General features: G+C 44.8%; 1 long non-coding RNA gene across 2 annotated transcripts in view; it reads left to right on the forward strand.

The window, feature by feature from the left end:
• Window positions 1-286: 286 nt before the first annotated feature.
• The window catches only part of LOC143792970 (uncharacterized), a 113,886-nt gene continuing 88,249 nt past the window's right edge, over window positions 287-25,923 (forward strand). For both annotated transcript variants that reach the window (XR_013220013.1, XR_013220012.1), the window contains exons 1-2: window positions 287-424; window positions 18,917-19,140. This is a non-coding gene — a long non-coding RNA (uncharacterized LOC143792970). The remainder of the gene's footprint in view (window positions 425-18,916; window positions 19,141-25,923) is intronic.

The following is a 25,923-nucleotide window of genomic DNA, read 5'->3' on the forward strand; positions in this document are numbered from 1 at the left end:
GACCTCAATAGCGAGATAGAATTGTTTGCTTTTAATATGTGAGAGGCTGCCACATGATCATCTGGAGATATAAAGGGACTCAGGACCATTACTGGACCATCCCTGACAAAGCAATCCGTGAATTCCGAAACGCATAGGATTATTGGTCCAGTCCACGCTCTGTAGCCAGTCACGTGAGTGATCACGTGACCATGACGTCATGTAAGGTCCTGCCACTCCAGTGCACCTTACTGGCTTACATAGCAGTATCCGGCTCCCGCTCTACGCAGGTTACGGATACCGAGGGATGCCTGTCAACGGCTGGGACAGCGCCCCAGGATACTCAGTCTTCTCGCAGACAACACTGCTTCCACACCGCGGAAGGATTTGACTCTATGTGGACACCACAGACACCAGCTTCCTGGACGTATCTGCCGTACACAAGGTAATACTACCTAGCACTTATGTGGCTCCATCGATCCATTTATTCATTTTTGATCTGTCGTTTAAGGCACAATAACCTAGACTAATTAAGTTTCAACTAGCAGTGCACTTTACAGGTTCGCTGTGCCACGTCATCTAAGGTTGCAACAACATTGTCCTATAGGACTCAATAACGCAAGCGTGTCTACCTTTTAATATTCCCTCACTGTTGATCCAGTAGATAATTCATGTAATCTACTTCTAAATCAGGATCACTCTGGGTAGTTTAGGATACATCTAAGTGCAAACAAAACCTCTTTTATTTTAAATTTTGCCATGTCCAGAAGGACCCGACCTATAGAACTGTCCCACTAGTTAACCCCTCCAGTGAACACTGCAATAAATAGCATTTTCTTGTGTGCGTGACAGCAGCCAAACATAAAAAAATGATATAAATCTGGGATCGCTGTAATTGCACAGCCCCAAAGAATAAAGTGGTCTAATCACTTATACAGCGTGAGGAACGGTGTTAAAAAAAAATAAAAGCAATTCTTAAGTCAGATGGAGGCACTGTGGACGCTGTCTAGCCTGTGGTCTGGTGGTGTCAGTCCTTTTTCGCGTGCATAAAAGTGCGGTCCACCACAGTTTTGTGCACCTTTGAAAAGAAGGACAACGCAGAACAGAGGCCAGATGGAGTCCAGAGTAACTCTGCTGCCTCATTATAGTAAATGGATCCCTTGAGTGTTTCATCTGAATCACGTCACTTGGAGATTTAGATGGAAACCTCAATGTAAGTGCTCAGGGTAAAGAGCGCAGGATAAACATGATCCAAAATGTTATGTAAAATGTTCCCAATAAAGTATCAAATCAATCTATAAAAACCAAGTTCCCACTCAGCTTTGTCATCTGTTATCAGAAACATTGGTGGCTTCCATATTACTGGTAGTACAAAGGCTCTGGAAAAGCTAAATGGCTCTTCACCCCCAAAAGAAATTCAGCAAATTCTTAACTCCCAAATCCAAATGCTCCCCTCCCTTCTGAACCCCAATGTGCCTTAACCACATTTTAGGGTTCATATATTTGACATTTCTGAGATGATGAGAGCCAGCCTAATTTATGGGTGCGTGTCGCCTGAAGCACAAGCTGGGCATAACGTACTGGACATTACAACGTATTGCAACATACAATAGCAGATTTGCAATTTTCCCTCAGCATCATCTACTGCTGCTTGTTTCTGGAAAAGACCCATGGAGTCAAAATCATCACTACACTTGTAGATAAATTCACAAAGGGGTATAATTTCCAAAATGGGGTCACTTGAGGGGGGATTCTACTCTACTAGTACTTACAGGCTCTCTATTTGGAGTCCGCAAACTATCCTAGGAAAATCTGTGTTCCAGGGGCAAATAGCGCTCTGCGAGTCTCGCAGTATGGCTAAGCAGTACTGTACAGCCACATAAGGGGTATTTCTACATTCAGTAGAATTTGTAGGACAAATTTTGGTGCAATTTTTACCCATTTCCTCTTGTGAAAATGTAAAATCTGGGGCTAAAACAAAATTTTGGTGGTAAAAATGTAATTATTTTTTCACTGCCCAATGGTATAAAATTCTCTGACCGACCTGTGGTGTCAATATGATCATTGCACCCCTAGATAAATTTATTGAGAGGTATAATTTGTAAAAGAGGTCACTTATTGGGGGTTCTGCTGTTCTGGCACCTCATCGGCTTTCCCAGTGGGTCATGGCACCAGCAAGCCATAACAGTAAAATCTGCACTACAATGGTCTCCCTCCCATCTGAGCTTTCCACTGTGCCTGAAAAGTATTTCCAGATTGGCCCTCTCAGGAGAAATTTTTACAACAAATTGAGATCCATTTTTTCCTTTTAACCTTTAGGAAAATTTAAAACTTGGGGCTAAAACAATATTTTAGTGGTAAAAATGTAATTATTCTTTCTTCACTGCTCAATGGTATAAAATTATGTGGGACACATGTGTTGTCAAAATGATCAGTGCACCCTAGATGAATTTATTGGGAGGTGTAGTTTCTAAAAAAGGTCACTTATGAGGGGGGGGGGGGAGTTTCTGCTGTTCTGGCACCTCAAAGCTCTGCCAATGTAACATGGCTGCCACGCCGCAGCTATGCAGGTAGATGCATGCTCAAGTAGATGGCAGTAGAGTGGAGGGAAGACTGCAACACTTGCCAAAGCAGACCTGCAGCGAGACCACCACCAGGTGGCAACAGGGTAGTCAAACAATCAGCGTCAAAAACCAGGAGAATAACATAGTACAAAGGGGAAAATCAACTCGGAGTCAGAGATGCACCAGAGGGTCAATACCAGATGGGAGCAGAAGTACCAGGAGCAAAAGACAGAGACAGGTCTGAGACAAAGCCGAGTCAAGTACCAGAGAGTCCAAACACAAGCGGAAAACACTGAGTCGGAATAGGGGAAGGGGAATAAACAGACATGGGAACAGTCAGGGATCGCAGCAGGACAAATCAGGATATAACCAGAGTCAGCTACTCACGCCGTAGGCAGAAGCTATAACTGACACAGCCCACAGGATGCAACAGAGCTAAATAGCAAACCTGAACCCAGAAAGACTCAGAGCAAAGTTAACCCTTGACATGATCAGCCCGGGAAAAGGGCAGACAGGACTAAAACCCGGAACGGATCATGACAGTACCCTCCGTACTGAAGTGATTTGCGAACCCTCTGAGAATCGACAATCCGTTCAACTTCAAACTCAGTCTGACAATCCACCGAGACAGGGGGCGGAGGGAATGATGACCCAGCAGAGGAAGATACACATGGCTTAAGAAGGGACTTATGGAATACATTGGGGATCCGAAGCGACGGTGGTAAGCGTAAACGGAAGGCAACTGGGTTGACAACCTCAATGACCTCATAAGAACCAATAAACTTGGGACCCAGCTTCATAGAGGGAACTTTCAGATGTATGTTCTTGGTAGACAACTACACCTTGTCTCCCACCAGCAACTTAGGTCCCACAGATCGTCACTTATCAGCAAAATGTTTTTGTTTGCCCTGAGTCACCCCAACACTCTTCTGAACCTCCCTCCACACCTCCTCCAGCCGTTGAACCACCAAATCAGCGCCTGGACACCCCGAATCCAGCCTGGAAAATTCACCAAAATGGGGGTGAAAACCATAGTTAAAGAAGAACGGAGAGGTGCCAGTGGACTGATTTATTCGAATATTAAAAGCAAACTCAGCCACGGGCAACAAAGAACACCAATTATCCTACTGAGACGTAGCAAGACATCGCAAAATCTGTTCAAGTGACTGATTGGTCCTCTCCGTCTGACTGTTGGTCTCAGGATGGTAGGCCGAGGAGAAGGTCAAGCAAATACCCAATCTTTTACAAAATGTACTCCAAAATTTGGATACAAATTGTACCCCTCTATCAGAAACCACACTCAAAGGCACGCCATGCAACCGCACAATGTGCTCAACAAACAACTTAGGCTGGTTTCACACTTGCATAGGGCAGAGCTGCAGAGGGCTGCATACTTCCTCGTACTTCCTCCGTTAAGCCCTGCCCACTGCTGCACCTCTTCCATTCAGCTCCGCCTACATCGGCATGTGTCCTGCGTACCTATATTTAACATTGGGTACACAGGCCATGCGAATGCATGCAGATGCCTCCTCATGCGTTGTTTTGACGCTGCGCCGAACTACGCCAAACGCAACATGTTGCATTTTGTTGCGGTCAGTGCAGCGTCAAAACGATGGGCAAATGAGTCCAAGGTCTTTCCAGAATTGGCAATGGCACCAATTTCCCGTCCGGCCGGTTATGGGAGCTCCTAGCACGGGCACAGGTATCACAAGCAGACACAAACACAGTGACATCAGAGGTCATGGAGGACCACCAAAACAGCCTAGCAATGGCTTTCCGGGTGGCCAAGATCCCCAGGTGTCCACTGAAAGCAGAATCGTAGAACTCCCGGAGAACCCTCAACCGGTACTGAACCATGACAAAGAGCTTATTGCAGGTAAAGACAGAGGAGCAAGAGACTGAGCCTCCCGAATTTCAAGCTCCAATTCAGAGGATACCCCAGCAACAACCACCCCGTGCTGAAGAAAGGAGGAAGGAGGTTCGGGGGGTGATATCGGATCAAAACTGCGTGATAAGGCATCCGCATTGACATTCTTGGAACCAGGCCGAAAGGTGATAGAAAAATGAAAACGTGAAAAAAAAGCGACCACCTCGCCTGTCTAGGAGTTAACCGCTTGGCAGACTCAATGAAGGACAGGATCTTGTGGTCCGTAATCACGTGATCCGATGAACTGCCCCCTCTAAAAAGTGCCTCCATTCTTCAAAAGCCAATCTTATGGCCAATAAGTCCTGGTTACCAACATCATAATTCCTCTCCGCAGAAGAAAAATAAATTCCTGGAGAAAAAGGCACATGGTCTTAAATTGGTTAAAGTAGCGGGTCCCTGACACAACGCATGTCTGCGCATATTTGACAAATTTTTGACGCTTCCAAAAATGCAACATGTTGCGTTCGCCGGACCCTACCCCACATCGAGAAGCGACGCATGCGTATGCATCTGCAGGCGAATGCATGCAAACGCATGTCCCTGCGTACACCATGTTAAAGATATGTACACAGGACGCATGCGGATCTATGCGGACGAAACGTTTCGTACACAGACGCAAATGTGAAACCAACCTTACCAGGCAATACAGGAATCTCTCACTGGATATTTCCTCTTTCCCATAATCTCCGGTCCGTATGATTGGCCTGGGTCATGGCCTCCTCCAGGGAACTGGGTGGCGGATGGAGGGCCAGAGCATTCTTGAGATGATCCGAAAGTCCTCTCCTGAACTGGCATCTCAAAGCAGAGTCATCACAAGAAACCTCAGTGGACCACTGTTTAAACTCAGAACAATACCGTTCAGCAGTGAGTTTACTCTGGGAGAGAACCATGATCACGTCCTCTGCCACCCTGACCCGGACTGGTTCATCATAAATCAGTCCTAAAGCCTCAAAGACCTTATCTACAGATGTTTGTTCAGGGGCAGTAGCAGGTAAAGAAAAAGCCCAGGTTAGGCTACTTTCACACATCCGTCGATACGGGGCAGTCGCAAACCGTCGGCCCGACGTACCGACGGACGTTGTGCTAAATTTAGCACAACGTGGGCAGCGGATGCAGTTTTACAACGCATCCGCTGCCCATTGTGAGTTCCGGGGAAGAGGGGGCGGAGTTTCGGCCGTGTATGCGCGGTCGAAAATGGCAGACCCATCGCACGAAAAAACGTTACATTGAACTTTTTTTGTGCGTCCGCCAAAACATGATGCACCCGTTGCACGACGGATGCGATGTGTGGCCATACGTCGCAATGCATTGCTAATGCAAGTCTATGGAGAAAAAACGCATCCTGCGGGCAACTTTGCAGGATGCGTTTTTTCTCCAAAACGACGCATTACAACGTAGGCCATAAGACGGATGTGTGAAAGCCTTAGAGGACCCTCCCGGAACAAAATAAATTATCCCCACCCATTGATTCTCATCTCCTGAGGATCTGGGTCCAAGGAAAAAAAATAGCTTACAACCCTCTCTGAATGTAAGAAACCTCTCCTTCTCTCTGGAGAAAGTATCAGGGAGCCTGACCGTAGGTTCAGGAGAGTGTAAGGAAATATCAATGGGGTTAGATTGCTTAACAGCTGATTTTGTCATCGAACCCTGAAAAGATTTTACAGTTTCAGTAAGTTCCCGCTGGAGTTGGTTGTGAGAGGAAGCAAGAGCCCTATGTTCCACTGACAAATCCTGCATAATTTGGGTCAGATCTGACCCAAAGAGTGTGCAGCGGATCCATAAGAAGCAGAGCAAAGAAAAAAAAACTGTCAGTGGTCAGTTATAATGTCACGCCGCAGCTATGCAAGTAGATGCACGCTCAAATAGATGGCAGTAGAGTGGAGGGAAGACTGCCACACTTGTCAGAGCAGACCTGCAGCGCTGCAGCGAGACCACCACCAGGTGGCAACAGGGTAGTCAATCAGCAAAAACCAGGAGAGTAACGTAGTACAAAGGGGAAAATCAACTCAGAGTCAGAGACGCGGGTCAATATCAGACGGAAGCAGAAGTACCAGGAGCAAATGACAGAGACAGGTCTGAGACAAAGCCGAGTCAAGTACCAGAGAGTCCAAACACAAGCGGAAAACACTGAGTCGGAATAGGGGAAGGGGAATAAACAGATACGGGAACAGTCAGGGATTACAGCAGGACAAATCAGGATATAACCAGAGTCAGCTACCCAGGCCGTAGGCAGAATCTATAACTGACACAACCTGCAGGATGCAACAGAGCTAAATAGCAAACCTGAACCCAGAAAGAGGCAGAGCAAAGTTAACCCTTGACATGATCAGCCCGGGAAAAGGGCAGACAGGACTAAAACCCGGACCGGATCATGACAATGGCACCCTCAAACCAGTCCAGCAAAATCTGAATTCCAATATGGCACTTCTTCCTTTCTGAGCTTTACACTGTGCCTCAAAATTAGTTTTCAACCACATATAGGGTATCGGTGTACTCAGGAGAAATTGCACAACGAATTTGGATGTCTGTTTTCTCTTGCTATCCTTGTGAAAATGCGAAAATTTTGGGCTAAAACATTTTTGAAAAAATAAATAAATAAATTCCATGATTGGTCTAGTTTTCAAAATAGGGTCACTTGTGTGGTGATTTCCATTGTTTAGGAACATCAGGTGCTCTCCAAATGCGACATGACACCCACAGACCATTCCATCAAAGTCTGCGTTTCAAATTGTCACTTCTTACTTTCTGAGCCCTGTCGTGTGCCGAAACAGTAGTTGTCCTCTACATATGGGGAATCTGCGTACTCAAGAGAAATTGCACAACAAATTTTGGGTTTCATTTTATCCTGTTACCCTTGTGAAAATATAACAATTGGGGCTAAAAGAACATTTTTGTGATTTTTTTTAATGACTACGTTGTGAAGTGCTGGGAGTTCAAGGTGTTCACCACACATCTAGATACATTGCTTGAGGGATCTAGTTTCCAAAATGGGGTCACTTCTGGGAGGTTCCACTGTTTAGGCATATATGGGGCTCTCCAAAGTAAAAAAACAACACCATAAGAGGAAAGACCTCCACTAATCTAGACAAAAAAAACCCCCCAGTATACAGGCAGAGATGCTTACCTGTTCAAAGCCTCCAACAATTGCACTAACCAAGGTGCAGCGGACCCAAGTTATAATATAATATTTTTCCAGGGTGCGGCTGGGCCTTAGATGGCTCTGTACACTGTGGCCTCTGTTCACACAGGATGCATTATGGTGAGCCCGCTATATGGCGTCATTAATAGGCTTTGAGCCATATACTTTGCATTCCTGTGTGAACATGCCACATACAGACTATTTGTTTGCACAGGTGCACCAAGCGGCCAATTCCTGATTGTAGGGTGGCTGCATTATTGGTATTATTGCACCTGTGTATCTGCCATCTTAACTTGGGTCCGCTGCACCTTGGTTAGTGCAATTGTTGGAGGCCTTGAACAGCTAAGCATCTCTGCCTGTATACTGGCTCTCCAAAGTTACATGGGTCTGCTAATGATTCCAGGCAATTTTGCTCTCCAAAATTTAAATTTCACTCCTTCCCATTTGATCCCTGCCGTGAGAACAAACAGTAGTTTTCCCCAGCAATTGGGGTATTGTATGGCGAAATCTCTCCTGTTACCCTTATGAAAATTAAAAAATGGAGCTAAAAAACATTTTTGTGAATATTTTTTTTATTTTCACATGTCAAAGTTATAAACTTCTGTGAAGCACCTGGGGGTTCAAGCTGCTCACCTAGATTCATTCCTTGAGGGGTGTAGTATCCAAAATGAGGTCACTTGTGGGGGGTTTCCACTGTTTAGGCACATCAGATGCTTTCCAAATACGACATGGCGTCTGCTAATTATTCCAGCCAATTTTGCGTTCAAAAAGTCAAACGGTTCTACTTCCCTTCCAAGCTAGGCTGTGCGTCCAAACTATAGTTTTCTCCTACATATGGCGTGCTCAGAAGAAATTGCACAACAAAGTTTGAGGTAGGGTTGAGCGAAACGGGTCGGCCATTTTCAGAAGTCGCCGACTTTTGGCAAAGTCGGGTTTCATGAAACCCGACCCGACCCCTGTGTAGGGTCGGCCATGAGGTCGGCGATCTTCTGAATCTGGTATCGGAATTCCGATACCGAGTTCCGATATGTTTGCGATATCGGGAATCGGTATCGGAATCCATATTTAAGTGTTAAATAAAGAATCAAAATCAAAAATATTGATATACTCACCCTCGGACGCGCCCTGGTACTAACCGGCAGCCTTCCTACCTAAGAATGAGCGCGTGAATGACCTGCGGTGATGTCGCGGCTTGTGATTGGTCGCGAGCGGTCACATGGACAAGCCGCGACATCATATAAGGTCCTTCACGCGCTCATTCTTAGGAAGGAAGGCTGCCGGAAAGAAGCAGGGCGCGTCCGAGGGTGAGTATATACCTAATAGGAATATACTCACCCTCGGACGCGCCCTGCTTCTTTCCGGCAGCCTTCCTTCCTAAGAATGAGCGCGTGAAGGACCTTAGATGACATCGCGGCTTGTCCATGTGACCGCTCGCGACCAATCACAAGCCGCGACGTCACCGCAGGTCATTCACGCGCTCATTCTTAGGTAGGAAGGCTGCCGGTTAGTACCAGGGCGCGTCCGAGGGTGAGTATATCAATATTTTTTATTTTGATTCTTTATTTTACACATTAATATGGATCCCAGGGCCTGAAGGAGAGTTTCCTCTCCTTCAGACCCTGGGAACCATAGTATCCCATTGCACTGCATTGGGTTTCGTGTTTCAGCCGACCCCGACCCCGACTTTTTTATAGGATCGGCCGATTTCACTCGACCCGACTTTTGAGAAAGTCGGGTTTCGTGAAACCCGACCCGATCCTATAAAAATAAAAGTCACTCAACCCTAGTTTGAGGTCCATTTTCTCCTGTTACCCTTGAGAAAATTAAGAAATTTGGGTCTAAAGTAAAATTTTAAAAAAGTTAAATGTTCCTTTTTCCTTCCATATATCATTAATTCCTTTGATTAATACATTTTTTGAATGTGGTTTTAAGCACCTTGAGTTGTACAGTTTTTAGAATGGGGTCACTTTGGGGTATTTTTCTGTCGTATAGGTCTCTCAAAGTCACATCAAATGTGATATGGTCCCTAAAAAAATGGTTTTGTAAATTTTGCTGGAAAAATGAGAAATGGCTGGTCAACGTTTCACCCTTCTACAGGGCCGGACTGGGACTAAAATTCAGCCCTGGCATTTGAAGTTACACAGGCCCACTTGTCACATGGTGACTGTATAATATCTTTGTATACTTGTAGGCAGGGCCGGTTTTAGGCAAAGTGGGGCCCTAGGCAAAGTTTAATATGGGGCCCCAAATGCTAACATACTGCACATCACACAAAAGCATTTCTGTTGTATTTACGTGCGCTGAGTTCAGGCCGCTAAATGAGTTTGATCGACAATACGGAAGTTGTTCAACACTTGTTTCCCGGCCTCTTTCCACCAACTGAGGAATAATGATGGGACAGAACGATCACTAACAGATCACTAACAGAATATCATACAGTATCATGTTATCAGAAGCACATCTACAGTTTACAGCGGCGATGTGCTGCTGACAACAAGGATTTTTGTTCCAGCAAGAACAATCTGAATATGCAGCATTTTACTTGTTTAGTAAAATACACCCCATAGTCCTCCATATATTATAATGTGCCCCACAGTCCTCCATATAGTATAATACACTCCCTATAGTCCTCCATATTAAAATACACTGCTCAGTCCTCCACATAGTATAATACACTCCTCATAGTGCTCCATATAGTATAATGCACCGCCATAGTCATCCATGTACTACAATTCACTTCCCATAGTATCACAAAAGAGAAAAAAATAAATGAAGCCGCACAGCCACTTGTGTATGAGCGAGGGACGTTTCGTCCACTTGCGGTGTAAATGAATAAGTACGTCCTCCTCAGAAATGTTGGCGGTGCTCGCAAGAAACAAAGTCTGTACAAATGTGTGAATTAAAAAGAAAAATATGCGGCATTACTCACCACTGCGGTGAAAAGACGATCCTTTATTCAGCAGTCAAGACTTGAAGACAAGATCTTCACGGCATCGGGGGTGTGTACATGAAGGAAGAGGTCAGCAGGGAACAACGACGGTAACCGTTTCGCGCTGAGCACAGCGCTTCTACGGGTCTGATGAGCTGGGAAGTGACGCCAGTAGAAATAGGTTGGTCAAATTGAACCATCCCACTCCCACTACACGCCCACTCCCCACGCTCCTCAAATAAAACATGAACAACACATTAAAAACACAACGATGTGAATGTTAAAATCAAAAACAAATACAAAAAAGCTCTGGAAAAGCCAATAAAGTGCATAGCAAATAACTCTAAGTAGAAAATACCTTTATCATATTACAATCTCATAATCACATGACATATAGAAAAAAGAGAGACACTATAAATATTTTCTGATGGAACAAAGGGCAAACTGAGCGATCATCCCTCTGAGACTAGAAATATAAATAGTATACAAAAACGCTAGAAGAAGGCTACAAAACCATTATAAGAAAACGGACATATCAGTCCTGTCATTGAAGCCAGACGGTCCTGCGGCTCTAGTCCGCATGATCCACCGTGCTTCTTGTCTAAGTAGGAACCTGTGTAAATCACCTCCTCGTGCGGATGGTGTTACCTTTTCAATCCCTGCGAACGTAAGGACCTCTGGTTTACCATCATGCGTGTCTCGTACATGTTTGATCAATCTTGGTACCCCTTTACCAGTGTGGATAGATCTGAGGTGCTCTCTAAAACGTATAAATAACTGACGTTTCGTTTTGCCTATATAAAACCTCTTGCAAGGACAGAACATGACGTAAATGACATAGTCCATCCTGCAAGAGATAAATTGTTGGACCATATGTCTAATAGGACCAATATTTAGGGTCTGACCTGTGATGTGACTACTGCAAAAATTGCAGTGACCACAACGAAAATTTCCTTTTAAAGGTGACTGTTGTAGCCAATTTCTCTGTGGGCCTAGTATCTGATTATGGACCAATATGTCCCTGATGCGAGTACTTCGTTTGTTGGAAATTAATGGACCACTAGAAGCTCTAGTCGATAGATCCCTATCTTGTTCTAGAACGTGCCAGTGTCTCCTAATGGACGCTCTTATCGCCTGATCTAGGGGACCAAAACGGAAGCAGAAATTAAAGCGAGGTTCTTTTGAGACATTACTGACTGTACTATGTCCCTTGGGGTCATTGTTTACACGATTCAATGCGGATTTCAAAAATGTCTCGGGGTAACCTCTTTCTCTTAGCCTCTGACACAGTTCCCCTGACTGCTGTTCAAACCCTTTTTGAGTATTGTTAATTCTCCGTGTGCGCAACAGTTGACTGTAGGGTAATGCGCGTTTTGTGTGTGCCGGGTGAAAACTGTCATGATGTAACACTGCATTGGTGGCCGTTGGTTTACGGTGAATCGATGTATGAATCTCACCCTCTTGTATGGTAACCAAGACGTCTAGAAATTCCAATCTGTCTTGTCCGAAAACGGAGGTAAAACGCATACCCATGTTGTTCGTCACGTTTAAATTCTCAACAAATAGCTCAAAGTCCTCTGCTGTTCTGTCCCACACCAAAAAGACATCATCCACATATCTAAGATATGATCTTATGTACTTGAGGAAGGGGTTCCGTTCAGAGTACACAAAATCTTCCTCAAACACTGCTAAATATAAGTTTGCAAAAGTGCATGCGACCGGGGTCCCCATGGCAGTCCCTGTGGTCTGAAGATACCAGCTACCCGCAAATGTAAAAGCGTTGTGGGTGAGTATAAAACTCAATCCACCGCACACAAAGTCGTTGAAGGCCTGACTCCTGTCAGTTGTGTGTAGCACACGCCTGATGGTGTCGACCCCCTATACGTTGTGGGATGCTGGTATAAAGATTGACCACGTCAATGGATGCCAGGGAGAACCCCGGCCGCCAATGGAACCCCTGCAAGTGTTTCAAAAAAGAACTGGTGTCTTTGGTGTAGGACAGAACAGCATGGAGGAGTGGACGTAGTAGCCACTCCAAGTATTGGGACAGGGGTTCAGTCAAAGACCCTATCCCCGACACAATAGGTCTCCCGGGGGGTTGGGTGATTGACTTGTGTACCTTCGGGAGGTAATACCAGTATGGTTTGGTAGGGGATTGTGGAAAAAGCTTCTCAGCTTTTTTCTGAGTGATAATCTGTTGCTCAACGGCTACCCTCAAGAAAGACTGCAATTCCCCCTTAAATTTGTATGTGGGGTCCCCAGACAACTTAAAGTACACGCTGGAGTCTGAAAGTTGACGTTCTGCTTCAAGCATATATGCTTCCCTAGATAACAATACAGTTCTTCCCCCCTTTGTCGGCTGGGCGTATAACCCCATCAGACCATCCTGCAAAATTGTAAATTAAAGCTTCAATATCTTTTAAAACTAGTGTTTCAAATAAAGTGGCTGCGTTCCCTGGAAGAATTTGTGGCATGAATGTTGATGGAACGCCGCCGACAAAGGGGGCGGGATCATCAGGTGGACCAAAATCCTGTAACACATCGGGTTCATTGATGCTGAGCAGCAGTGCCGCATCGTCCGGGAGATGAGACAAAGACTCTTCATTGGTTAGTGCAAAAAAACCAAGAGGTCCTATAATGCACGGGCGTTCTCCTTCCCGCGTAATTGTATGGGTAGAGACTGATGAGAAAGCTTTATGAAGATGGAGTTTCCTAACAGCTTTAAATAAGTCGATTTGGAATTCTACAAAGTCAAACTTATCTGGAATACAATAATTCAAACCTTTGGCTAATAGAGAGTATTGCGCTGGCTTTAAAGCCCGATCCGTGAGATTTATAACACAATCCTCAGATAGTGGGGGGATTAATGTCCCTGCCGCCAGGAGACATTCTTTCTCTTGTGTCTCCATCCAGCAACGTAACCGCTGCTTCCCCTTCCCTCGACGGGTTCTTCTTCTAAAGGGAGCACCGTGGTAGTGGCAATATCAGAGGTCGAGCCTTCTGTATGTTCTAGGCTCGTAGCTCCTCCCTCACTCAGACTAGAATCCGACTCGGTTGTTACATAGTCTTTGCGGCGTGATTGATTTAGTTTTTTCCATTTTCGTTTATCTCTTTTTCTCTGTTTGATCTCGGCTTGGATCGGAATCAATCTGCCATCCAGTTTCTTAGAAAAAATTGTCCATTGACTGTCAGTGAGTCTGTTTTTCAACTCGGACCGGGTTTTTGTGATTTCTGTATTAAGTGTCTCATAGTTTTGTATATTTGATTTTAGGACTAGAGCAAGCAGCTCTTGTGAGCTTTGTAACATAATACGTTCCCATTCTGCCTTGAATGCGGCATCATGATTAAAATGGGAAATGTTCTTCCAAACTCGGAGCCCTCTAGGAACCCGTCCGTTGTCAATATAAGATTGTAAGGAGTTATTCGTCCAAAAAAGACGTATTTCACGTTCAGATAAATTCATTAATTTGTATTCCAGAGCTTTAGTGCTGAGCATGTGAACCTGGTCCACCTGCTCACATTCCTTGAAGTAATTGGCTGCACCTTCCCGGCCGGCTTGTAGTCCTGCACCAACTGAAGAGACTTCTGAATCCACCACCGCACCGCCATAGTCATCCATGTACTACAATTCACTTCCCATAGTATAATGCACCCCATAGTTCTTCATATAGTATAACTTATTCCCCATAGTCCTCGATACAGTATAATGCAGCCCACATATAGTATAATGCAGCCACCCCACAGAGTATAATGTAACCCCCCATAGAATATAATACAGCCCACCTCCCCATAATATATAATGTAGCCCCCCATAGAAGCACATATAGCACAGCCTGCATAATATAGCACAGCGCGTGTAGTAGATAACACAGCCCACACAGCAGTATACAGCACAGCCCACAGAGTAATATATACAGCACAGCCCAGAGTAATATATACAACACAGCCCACAGAGTAATATATACAGCACAGCCCAGAGTAATATATACAACACAGCCCACAGAGTAATATATACAGCACAGCCCACAGAGTAATATATACAGCACAGCCCAGAGTAATATATACAGCACAGCCCAGAGTAATATATACAGCACAGCCCACAGAGCACTAAATACAGCACAGCCCACAGAGCAATATATACAGCACAGCCCACAGAGCACTATATACAGCACAGCCCACAGAGCACTATATACAGCACAGCCCACAGAGCAATATATACAGCACAGCCCACAGAGTAATATGTACAGCACAGCCCACAGAGCACTAAATACAGCACAGCCCACAGAGTACTCTATACAGCACAGCCCACAGAGTAATATATACAGCACAGCCCACAGAGCAATATATACAGCACAGCCCACAGAGCAATATATACAGCACAGCCCACAGAGTACTATATACAGCACAGCCCACAGAGTACTATATACAGCACAGCCCACAGAGTACTATATATAGCACAGCCCACAGAGCACTATATATAGCACAGCCCACAGAGCACTATATATAGCACAGCCCACAGAGCAATATATACAGCACAGCCCACAGAGTACTATATACAGCACAGCCCAGAGTACTATATACAGCACAGCCCACAGAGCACTATATACAGCACAGCCCACAGAGTACTATATACAGCACAGCCCAGAGTAATATATACAGCACAGCCCACAGAGCAATATATACAGCACAGCCCACAGAGCACTATATACAGCACAGCCCACAGAGCACTATATACAGCACAGCCCACAGAGCAATATATACAGCACAGCCCACAGAGCACTATATACAGCACAGCCCACAGAGCACTATATACAGCACAGCCCACAGAGTACTATATATAGCACAGCCCAAAGAGCACTAAATACAGCACAGCCCACAGAGTACTATATACAGCACAGCCCACACAGCAATATATACAGCACAGCCCACAGAGCACTATATACAGCACAGCCCAGAGTAATATATACAGCACAGCCCACAGAGCAATATATACAGCACAGCCCACAGAGCACTATATATAGCACAGCCCCCAGAGTACTATACAGTGGGGCAAAAAAGTATTTAGTCAGTCAGCAATAGTGCAAGTTCCACCACTTAAAAAGATGAGAGGCGTCTGTAATTTACATCATAGGTAGACCTCAACTATGGGAGACAAACTGAGAATAAAAAATCCAGAAAATCACATTGTCTGTTTTTTTATCATTTTATTTGCATATTATGGTGGAAAATAAGTATTTGGTCAGAAACAAAATTTCATCTCAATACTTTGTAATATATCCTTTGTTGGCAATGACAGAGGTCAAACGTTTTCTGTAAGTCTTCACAAGGTTGCCACACACTGTTGTTGGTATGTTGGCCCATTCCTCCATGCAGATCTCCTCTAGAGCAGTGATGTTTTTGGCTTTTCGCTTGGCAACACGGACTTTCAACTCCCTCCAAAGGTTTTCTATAGGGTTGAGATCTGGAGACTGGCTAGGCCACTCCAGGACCTTGAAATGCTTCTTACGAAGCCACTCCTTCGTTGCCCTGGCGGTGTGCTTTGGATCATTGTCATGTTGAAAGACCCAGCCACGTTTCATCTTCAATGCCCTTGCTGATGGAAGGAGGTTTGCACTCAAAATCTCACGATACATGGCCCCATTCATTCTTTCATGTACCCGGATCAGTCGTCCTGGCCCCTTTGCAGAGAAACAGCCCCAAAGCATGATGTTTCCACCACCATGCTTTACAGTAGGTATGGTGTTTGATGGATGCAACTCAGTATTCTTTTTCCTCCAAACACGACAAGTTGTGTTTCTACCAAACAGTTCCAGTTTGGTTTCATCAGACCATAGGACATTCTCCCAAAACTCCTCTGGATCATCCAAATGCTCTCTAGCAAACTTCAGACGGGCCCGGACATGTACTGGCTTAAGCAGTGGGACATGTCTGGCACTGCAGGATCTGAGTCCATGGTGGCGTAGTGTGTTACTTATGGTAGGCCTTGTTACATTGGTCCTAGCTCTCTGCAGTTCATTCACTAGGTCCCCCCACGTGGTTCTGGGATTTTTGCTCACCGTTCTTGTGATCATTCTGACCCCACGGGGTGGGATTTTGCGTGGAGCCCCACATCGAGGGAGATTATCAGTGGTCTTGAATGTCTTCCATTTTCTAATTATTGCTCCCACTGTTGATTTCTTCACTCCAAGCTGGTTGGCTATTGCAGATTCAGTCTTCCCAGCCTGGTGCAGGGCTACAATTTTGTTTCTGGTGTCCTTTGACAGCTCTTTGGTCTTCACCATAGTGGAGTTTGGAGTCAGACTGTTTGAGGGTGTGCACAGGTGTCTTTTTATACTGATAACAAGTTTAAACAGGTGCCATTACTACAGGTAATGAGTGGAGGAAAGAGGAGACTCTTAAAGAAGAAGTTACAGGTCTGTGAGAGCCAGAAATCTTGATTGTTTGTTTCTGACCAAATACTTATTTTCCACCATAATATGCAAATAAAATGATAAAAAAACAGACAATGTGATTTTCTGGATTTTTTTTTCTCAGTTTGTCTCCCATAGTTGAGGTCTACCTATGATGTAAATGACAGACGCCTCTCATCTTTTTAAGTGGTGGAACTTGCACTATTGCTGAATGACTAAATACTTTTTTGCCCCACTGTATATAGCACAGCCCACAGAGTACTATATATAGCACAGCCCACAGAGCACTATATACAGCACAGCCCACAGAGTACTAGATATAGCACAGCCCACAGAGTACTAGATATAGCACAGCCCACAGAGTACTAAATACAGCACAGCCCACAGAGCACTATATACAGCACAGCCCACAGAGCACTATATATAGCACAGCCCAGAGTACTATATACAGCACAGCCCACAGAGTACTATATACAGCACAGCCCACAGAGCAATATATACAGCACAGCCCACAGAGCAATATATACAGCACAGCCCACAGAGCACTATATATAGCACAGCCCAGAGTACTATATACAGCACAGCCCACAGAGTACTATATACAGCACAGCCCACAGAGCAATATATACAGCACAGCCCACAGAGCAATATATACAGCACAGCCCACAGAGCACTATATACAGCACAGCCCAGAGCACTATATACAGCACAGCCCACAGAGCACTATATACAGCACAGCCCACAGAGTACTATATACAGCACAGCCCACAGAGTACTATATACAGCACAGCCCACAGAGTACTAAATATAGCACAGCCCACAGAGTACTATATATAGCACAGCCCACACAGTAGTATACAGCACAGAGCACAGCCCGCATCTCTTCTCTTCCTCCACCCCCCCCCCCCCGAGAATGGCCCCACACAGTCCAGTAAAAAAAACCCACTCTCCTCACCTCTCCTCGTGCCCTGCGTTGCTTCCTGGTTCCTGCTCCTGTCTCAGCAGCTGCAGTCTGCCCGGGACACAGCAGGTGCGCGATGATATGACGTCATCGCACACCCGCAGTGTCAGAGGCAGAGCGGGGAATGATGGGAGAGGGAGCGTCAGACGCTCTCTCCTCCATCATTGCATTCAACTGTACCGGCGTCTTTACGCCGGTATAGTTGAATGCGACGGCGAGGTGGGGGAGTCGGCGGGGGCGGGGGGAGGCGGATCGAGCGGCCCACTACTGGTACCGACCCTTCTGGCATTTGCCAGAAGTGCCCGATGGCCAGTCCGGCCCTGCCCTTCTAACTTCCTAACAAAAAAATATATATTTCAAAAAATGTGATGATGTCATGTAGACATGTTGGAAATGTTATTTTTAAATATTTTGTGTCGTATACAGTATTTTTTAGATTATAAGATGCACTTTATCCCCCAAATTTGGGGGGAAAATGGAGGTGTGTCTTATAATGCGGATATACCTTACCGACCGTAGTGAAGCAGGATCCCAGGGCTGCTGATGGAGGAGGAAAGAGTGGAGCATTGCTGCAGGTAGCAGGCTGGGATGAGGGGGTATTTGGATGTGTGCCGCTGCTGGTGTTCAGTGGTGCAGGGGTTCTCCTGACATTTTGGGAAAGCCCAAAGCCCCTGTACTTACATGGTTTACTATGCGGTGGGCTCCAGGAAAATGGCTGCCTGGGGCGGTGCATGCGCAGATTGATATCTCGGCACCAAGATCTCAGGAGATGAGTTCTCAGTGTTAATACTCAGTAGAGCCCCATTTGCCTGTTGTGACCTGCTGCAAAAAAGACATGTAGCCTGACACCAGCTTTTGGCAGCTATCCTAAAGATCTTAGCCATTGTATGAGCAATTGCCTCCAGTTCACTAATATTTTTTGTTTTCAAATTCTTGTTAATATACCTAATTTGCAAAGGCGGGTAATTTTGCAACTGTATTTTTTATATTTTACATTTCTTTTCAAGATCCCCGCGTGCTGTCTGGATAACAGAGGCAGAAAACATCATCTGAACATCACTCTTAACCTCTTTATGTGCAAAGAGAGGTTTTTAAGTAGGTTGGGAGAGCCTAGCACAATATACTAGAACCTGCTCAGTTTGGGGGACCACCATGAACAAGAACACAGACTTTCTTAAAGAGACTTTCCTGTTGTTGAACCTGACTTGCCCATGCTAAGAAATTCATTTTGGTAAGTAAACCAGTCATGTAATTTCACTTTTTTCCAATTTTTGGGACCATAAAAATAATATTGTTACAAAAAAAGGTCACTCCTTGATATCAGGTTAAAAATGATTATAACTGCTAATATTTAACAATTGCATGAGGTCTACAGGCATCAGCGTGCAGTGCACCATGTCTCATGATGTCCTGTATGCCAGCTAAACCAGTGTCAGTACGTTTATTACAGCCACCCACAGAAACAAAGTACCTAAGGCTTCTTTCACATTTCTGTCGGTAAGGGGCCGTCGCAAACCGTCGGCCAGACGTACTGACGGACGTTGTGCAAAATTGTGTACAACGTGGGCAGCGGATTCAGTTTTCCGACGCATCCGCTGCCCATTCTGAACTCCGGGGAGGAGGGGGCGGAGTTCCGGCCACGCATGCGTGGTCGGAAATGGCGGATCCGACGGACGAAAAAATGTTCCCTTGAACGCTTTTTCATCACGACGGTCCGCAAAAACACGACGCATCCGTTGCACGACGGATGCGACGTGTGGCCATCCGTCGCAATCCATCAATAAAAGTCTATGGCAAAAACACGCATCCTGCGGGCACATTTGCAGGATCGGTTTTTTTAACAAAACGACGGATTGCGACGGATGGCAAAAAACGGAAGTGTGAAAGAGGCCTAACACCACAAGCAACACAAGTTTGTAAGGCCGTATTCACACCTGTGATTTTTCATGTCACAAAAAAACAGACTGTTTTTGATCAGCGAAGCAACAGTTTAAATTGTCGCTTCACCTATCAGCATCAAATACTCACCTGAAGCATTATTTTTCTTGTACTTGTGCAGTGATTTTTTTTCTGAACATATGCCTATGGGATCTTTGGTTCCCTTCATTAGCACCGTTTTACAAAAAGCTGAGTGCTATCTATTTGTCTTTCCTGCTTTTGATCAGCGTTCTGTATCCATTATTCATCTATTTTTGGACAATGTGTCCATCTTTACTGACTGTATATCGTCCCTTTTCTTGAATAAAAAAAACCCCTGTTTACTCCTAGCATCCAGTTAGTAAAACTCACAGTGCACCGATTCGACAATGATGGCATAAAAGTAATGTTATTTTTTTCTCTTGTGTGGACCCATTAACTTTAATAGGTGATGTTGGTTTGCAAATTGAACCCTGTTGTTGTTTTTTTTTAAGCCAACTACCAGTCAGGAAAAAAATGTGAACGTATGACAAGCACGTAGCCTAAGGGGAATAGTGGCCATCATCACTATTACACTAGAATATAAGGTCACAGTGTAAATGCCAGAAACAATGAATGATAAATCCTGAAAATACTGATTATCTTTAGCAAAAATTCATTGTTTCTATATGATTGTTATCCTTCACTTATTTGATAATGTAAATGGCCTCCTTTGACTTGTTCCATTGGTCTATATTACTAGAATGGTCATGTTTATTTCAGAAATTGGGATAGATGTACTAATCCAGTGCTATAAACAGTCTGAACGTAAAATAGATAGTCGTAAAATGTATAAAGTGGCTTCTGTTGGATGTTAAAATTTGCTCACCTTTACAGTTCTGGGAACCTCAGGACTTGCAGATGTGTTTAGAGCCTGTAGCCAGCTCTACTGGGTGAATTTACAGTGGTTATCCCGAACTATTTTTTTTTGCTATGGGGATAAGTACTTACCTGCTGGTAAGTAAGTTGTTATCTGCCTGCTCATTCTGCCCTGCTATGATCGCTTCTGGCTCAGGTGGCAATTCTTCGGCTTCCTTCAGGCTATGTGCACACGTCAGGATTTTGTCAGGATTTTTCCTCAGGATTTGTAGCCATAACCAGGAGTGGAACAATTAGAGGAAAAGTATAATAGAAACATATGCACCACTTCTGCATTTATCACCCACTCCTGGTTTTGGCTACAAAACCTGAGGAAAAATCCTGACAAAATCCTGACGTGTGCACATAGCCTCAACCTCCCATCAACAGAGCAGTTTTTTTCTTTTCCTTTCTGCTCTGTTGACGGGATGACTCTGCCGACGTCATGCTGATTGACAGCCAGCTGCCTGCAATTTAGGCAGTGTGGAGCTGGTTGTCTATCAGTATAAGGCTGGGGTCACACATGGCGTAAGAAAATACGCCACGTATTATACGTCCGTACTACGGCCGTAATACGGAGAAATGTCCCCAAAATATTGCTCCGTAGTCAGGGTGTTTCAGCGTATTTTGCGCATGGCATCCTCCGTATGTAATCCGTATGGCATCCGTACTGCGAGATTTTCGCGCAGGCTTGCAAAACCGACATCTAATGGATTTATGTGCTCAAATGTTAGGGAAAACATATATACAGTATATATATATATATATATGTCATTGAGACACATATATATATATTCTGTATTTAGATTTCATTCAGCGCGATATCTGTGAACAGCCGCTAATTCAATTGCCGGCTTTTCATTTCTCCTGCACAAACCCGACAGGATATGAGACATGGTTTACATACAGTAAACCATCTCATATCCCCTTTTTTTTTGCATATTCCACATTACTAATGTTAGTAGTGTGTATGTGCAAAATTTCAGCGCTGTAGCTGCTGAAATAAAGGGTTAAATGGCGGAAAAAATTGGCGTGGGCTCCCGCGCAATTTTCTCCGCCAGAGTGGTAAAGCCAGTGACTGAGGGCAGATATTAATAGCCAGGAGAGGGTCCATGGTTATTGGCCCCCCTGTGGCTAAAAACATCTGCCCCCAGCCACCCCAGAAAAGGCACATCTGGAAGATGCGCCAATTCTGGCACTTGGCCACTCTCTTCCCACTCCCTGTAGCGGTGGGATATGGGGTAATGAAGGGTTAATGCCACCTTGCTATTGTAAGGTGACATTAAGCCAGATTAATAATGGAGAGGCGTCAATTATGACACCTATCCATTATTAATCCAATTGTAGGAAAGGGTTAAAAAACACACACACACATGATTACAAAGTAGTTTAATGAAATAAACACAGCGGTTGTTGTAATAATTTATTGTTCTCCCATTCCATTTCCAGGACCTCGCTTGGCAACATAATAAACGCACAAGATACATACCTTCTGCTGTCAGATCTCGTCCCACGAAGTAATCCATCTGAAGGGGTTAACTAATATTACAGGCAGGAGCCCTGCAAATGCAGCTGTGCTCCGTGCTTGTAATCCCCGGGGAATGAATGAAATGTAGGTCATTGACCTACATTTCCTTCAGTCGCGGTGATGCGCCCCCTGGTGGATGTCCTCATATGACCTGGAGCGTGGGAAAAAGTTCCCAGGCTGCAGTTCATGAGAACATCCAGCAGGGGCGCATCACCGCGACTGAAGGAAATGTAGGTCAATGACCTACATTTCATTCATTCGCTGGGGATTACAGGCAGGGAGCACAGCTGCATTTGCAGGGCTCCTGCCTGTAATATTAGTTAACCCCTTCAGATGGATTACTTCGTGGGACGAGATCTGACAGCAGAAGGTATGTATCTTGTGCGTTTATTATGTTGCCAAGCGAGGTCCTGGAAATGGAATGGGAGAACAATAAATTATTACAACAACCGCTGTGTTTATTTCATTAAACTACTTTGTAATCATGTGTGTGTGTGTTTTTTAACCCTTTCCTACAATTGGATTAATAATGGATAGGTGTCATAATTGACGCCTCTCCATTATTAATCTGGCTTAATGTCACCTTACAATAGCAAGGTGGCATTAACCCTTCATTACCCCATATCCCACCGCTACAGGGAGTGGGAAGAGAGTGGCCAAGTGCCAGAATTGGCGCATCTTCCAGATGTGCCTTTTCTGGGGTGGCTGGGGGCAGATGTTTTTAGCCACGGGGGGGCCAATAACCATGGACCCTCTCCTGGCTATTAATATCTGCCCTCAGTCACTGGCTTTACCACTCTGGCGGAGAAAATTGCGCGGGAGCCCACGCCAATTTTTTCCGCCATTTAACCCTTTATTTTAGCAGCTACAGTGCACAAATTTTGCACATACACACTACTAACATTAGTAATGTGGAATATGCAAAAAAAAAGGGGATATGAGATGGTTTACTGTATGTAAACCATGTCTCATATCCTGTCGGGTTTGTGCAGGAGAAATGAAAAGCCGGCAATTGAATTACCGACTTTTCACTAACAGCGCTGCGTATTTCTCGCAAGTCACACTGCAGGTCCGTGTGGAATCCGTATTTTTCGCGCCCCCATAGACTTTCATTGGCGTATTATTTGCGCAGTACGCTGACAAACGCAGCATGCTGCGATTTTGTATGGCCGTAGAAAGCCGTATAATACTGAACCGTAATATACGGCTAATAGGAGCAGCCCCATTGAGAATAATTGTGCCGTATGTAATGCGAGTTTTACGGACGTAGTTTCTGCGCTCTTACGTCCGTAAAACTCGCATGTGTGACCCCAGCCTAACAGTGGCAGTGACCTTATATCAACAGATTAGAGTGGAAGATAAGAAGCTATGTCAACGAAGTCATCGGAAGCAGGAGAATCAGCAGCAGGAGAGGTCATTAACCGCTCTGAGCCAGAACAGTTCGTAACGGGTCAGAACAGGTATGTAGTTAGCAACCTGATGGTAAAGTTCTTACTCCATAGCAAAAAAAAAAAAGTTAAAAGTCATGGTTGACCCTTTTAAACCAAGAGAGTACTTTATTTTTCACTACTACAACAATTCTGTAATTGTGAAAATGAAGGACATGGTCGCGGACTGTAGCACATGACTGTTGTACCCGGAGTAATATCATATGATTACTGCTGGTTAATGCACACTCTCTTGGAGAACAGTTAACCTGAAATAAACATTAATGTCATTTATTCCTGTATCAGAAACAAATTGTAGATACTGCACATATCAAGAAATTACAATTTCCGTTCAAAAACTGTATAAAAAGTAAAGGATAGAGAAATAGGGAGATGGTACAAAATATGAACTCTCTCCAAAATGGATAATAGTTGTTATAAAGGAGTCTCTAGTGTTTCACATTATGGAACTTTTATGGGCCATAAGTTTCAGTGTGCACTGATAACGTCTGGCTAATCAAAAGTGCCAGTGAGATAAGGAAATATGAAGCGATTTACAGGTGTCCGATATCCAAAGATTACTGATGAGGAGTCTGGACTGGGTCCTGTGAATTGATTTGCACCATCTCGAACTGATTTGTTGAGGGACAAATGGTTTTGCCTTCTTAAAGGGAACCTGTCAGCAGGATAGTGCTCAGTATTAATAGTGATAAGCGAATATACTCGTTACTCGAGATTTCCCGAGCACGCTCGGGGGTCCTCCGAGTATTTTTTGGTGCTCGGAGATTTCGTTTTTATTGCTGCAGCTGAATGTTTTACATCTGTTAGCCAGCATAAGTACATGTGGGGATTCCCTAGCAACCAGGCCACCCCCACATGTACTTATGCTGGCTAACAGATGTAAATCATCCAGCTGCGGCAATAAAAACTAAATTTCCGAGCACTAAAAAATACTCTGAGGATACCCGAGTGTGCTCGGGAAATCTCGAGTAATGAGTATATTCGCTCATCACTACTGAGTAACCTACAGACAGTGTCAGGTCGGCGCCGTTATACTGATTAAAATGATACCTTGGGTGATGAAATCCGTCTTGTGGTTGTTATTTAATCTTTAATTTTGAGTTAATGATATGCTCGTGCTTCGTGGCGGGCCTGAAGGGGAGTCTTCATGTGGTGCTCTGATTAGCTATTCATAATGCTGACAGGTCACTGATCCCTCAATGACCTGCTCCCTAGCTTACATAATGAATATACAGTATGTACATACTGCAAAAAAAAAACCCTTCTGCAGGTAGGGGCCAGCTGCGGCACCTGCGCTGTGGCGTAATCGCATGTTTACAGTGTTGTTAATAAATATGGTAGAGGTTATCCTGAGAGTATTAAAAAAATCAGTTTTAAAATGGCGCCTGCGCAGTAGCAGCTATTGGTGTATATAAAGGTGATCCGATAGCTGCTATTGCGCATGCGCCGGCGGCGTGGAGAATTTTTTTTATTTTCTCTAACAAGATGGCCCTGCGCAATAGCAGCTCTTGGATCACTTCTATATACACCGATAGCTGCTACTACGCAGGCAGCATTTTAACCCCTTAACGACCGCCGATACGCCTTTTAACGGCGCCCGCTAAGGGTACTTAAACCACAGCGCCAATTAATAACGGCGCTGTGGAAAAAGTGAATAGCGCCCCCCAGAGTCAGATTTTCTCTGGGGTCTCAGTTGCCGAGGGTAGCCGAGACCCCAGAGAACATGATTCGGGGGGTTTTTACTGACCCCCGAGTTGCGATCGCCTGTAATTAACTGTTTACCGGCGGTCGCAACAAAAATAAAACGCGATTTGCCATTTAATTTCTCTGTACTCCGATGTGATCGCACATCGGAGGACAGAGAAATGGGGTCCCCGATCGCCCCCCAATACTCACCTATCTCCCCTGGTGCTCCTCGTGGCTCCCGATGGGCACCGCCATCTTTTTCCGGGGAAAAAATGGCGGGCGCATGCGTAGTGCGCCCGCTGCCCGGAAGATCTTTGGGGTCTCGGCTGCCGGGTGTAGCCGAGACCCCAAAGAACATGATCGGGGTCGGTTTTTACCGACCCCTGTTTTGCGATCGCCGGTATTAAACTGTTTACCGACTACCGCAAAAAAAAAAAAAGGGATGTCATTCTCTGTCCTTGGGTTAGGGCTAGGGTTAGAGCTAGGATTAGGGTATGTGCACACGTTGCGGATTTCTTGCAGAAAATTCCTGAAGAAA

Source organism: Ranitomeya variabilis, chromosome 1, assembly GCF_051348905.1.
Source record: "Ranitomeya variabilis isolate aRanVar5 chromosome 1, aRanVar5.hap1, whole genome shotgun sequence".
NCBI lineage: Eukaryota > Metazoa > Chordata > Amphibia > Anura > Dendrobatidae > Ranitomeya > Ranitomeya variabilis.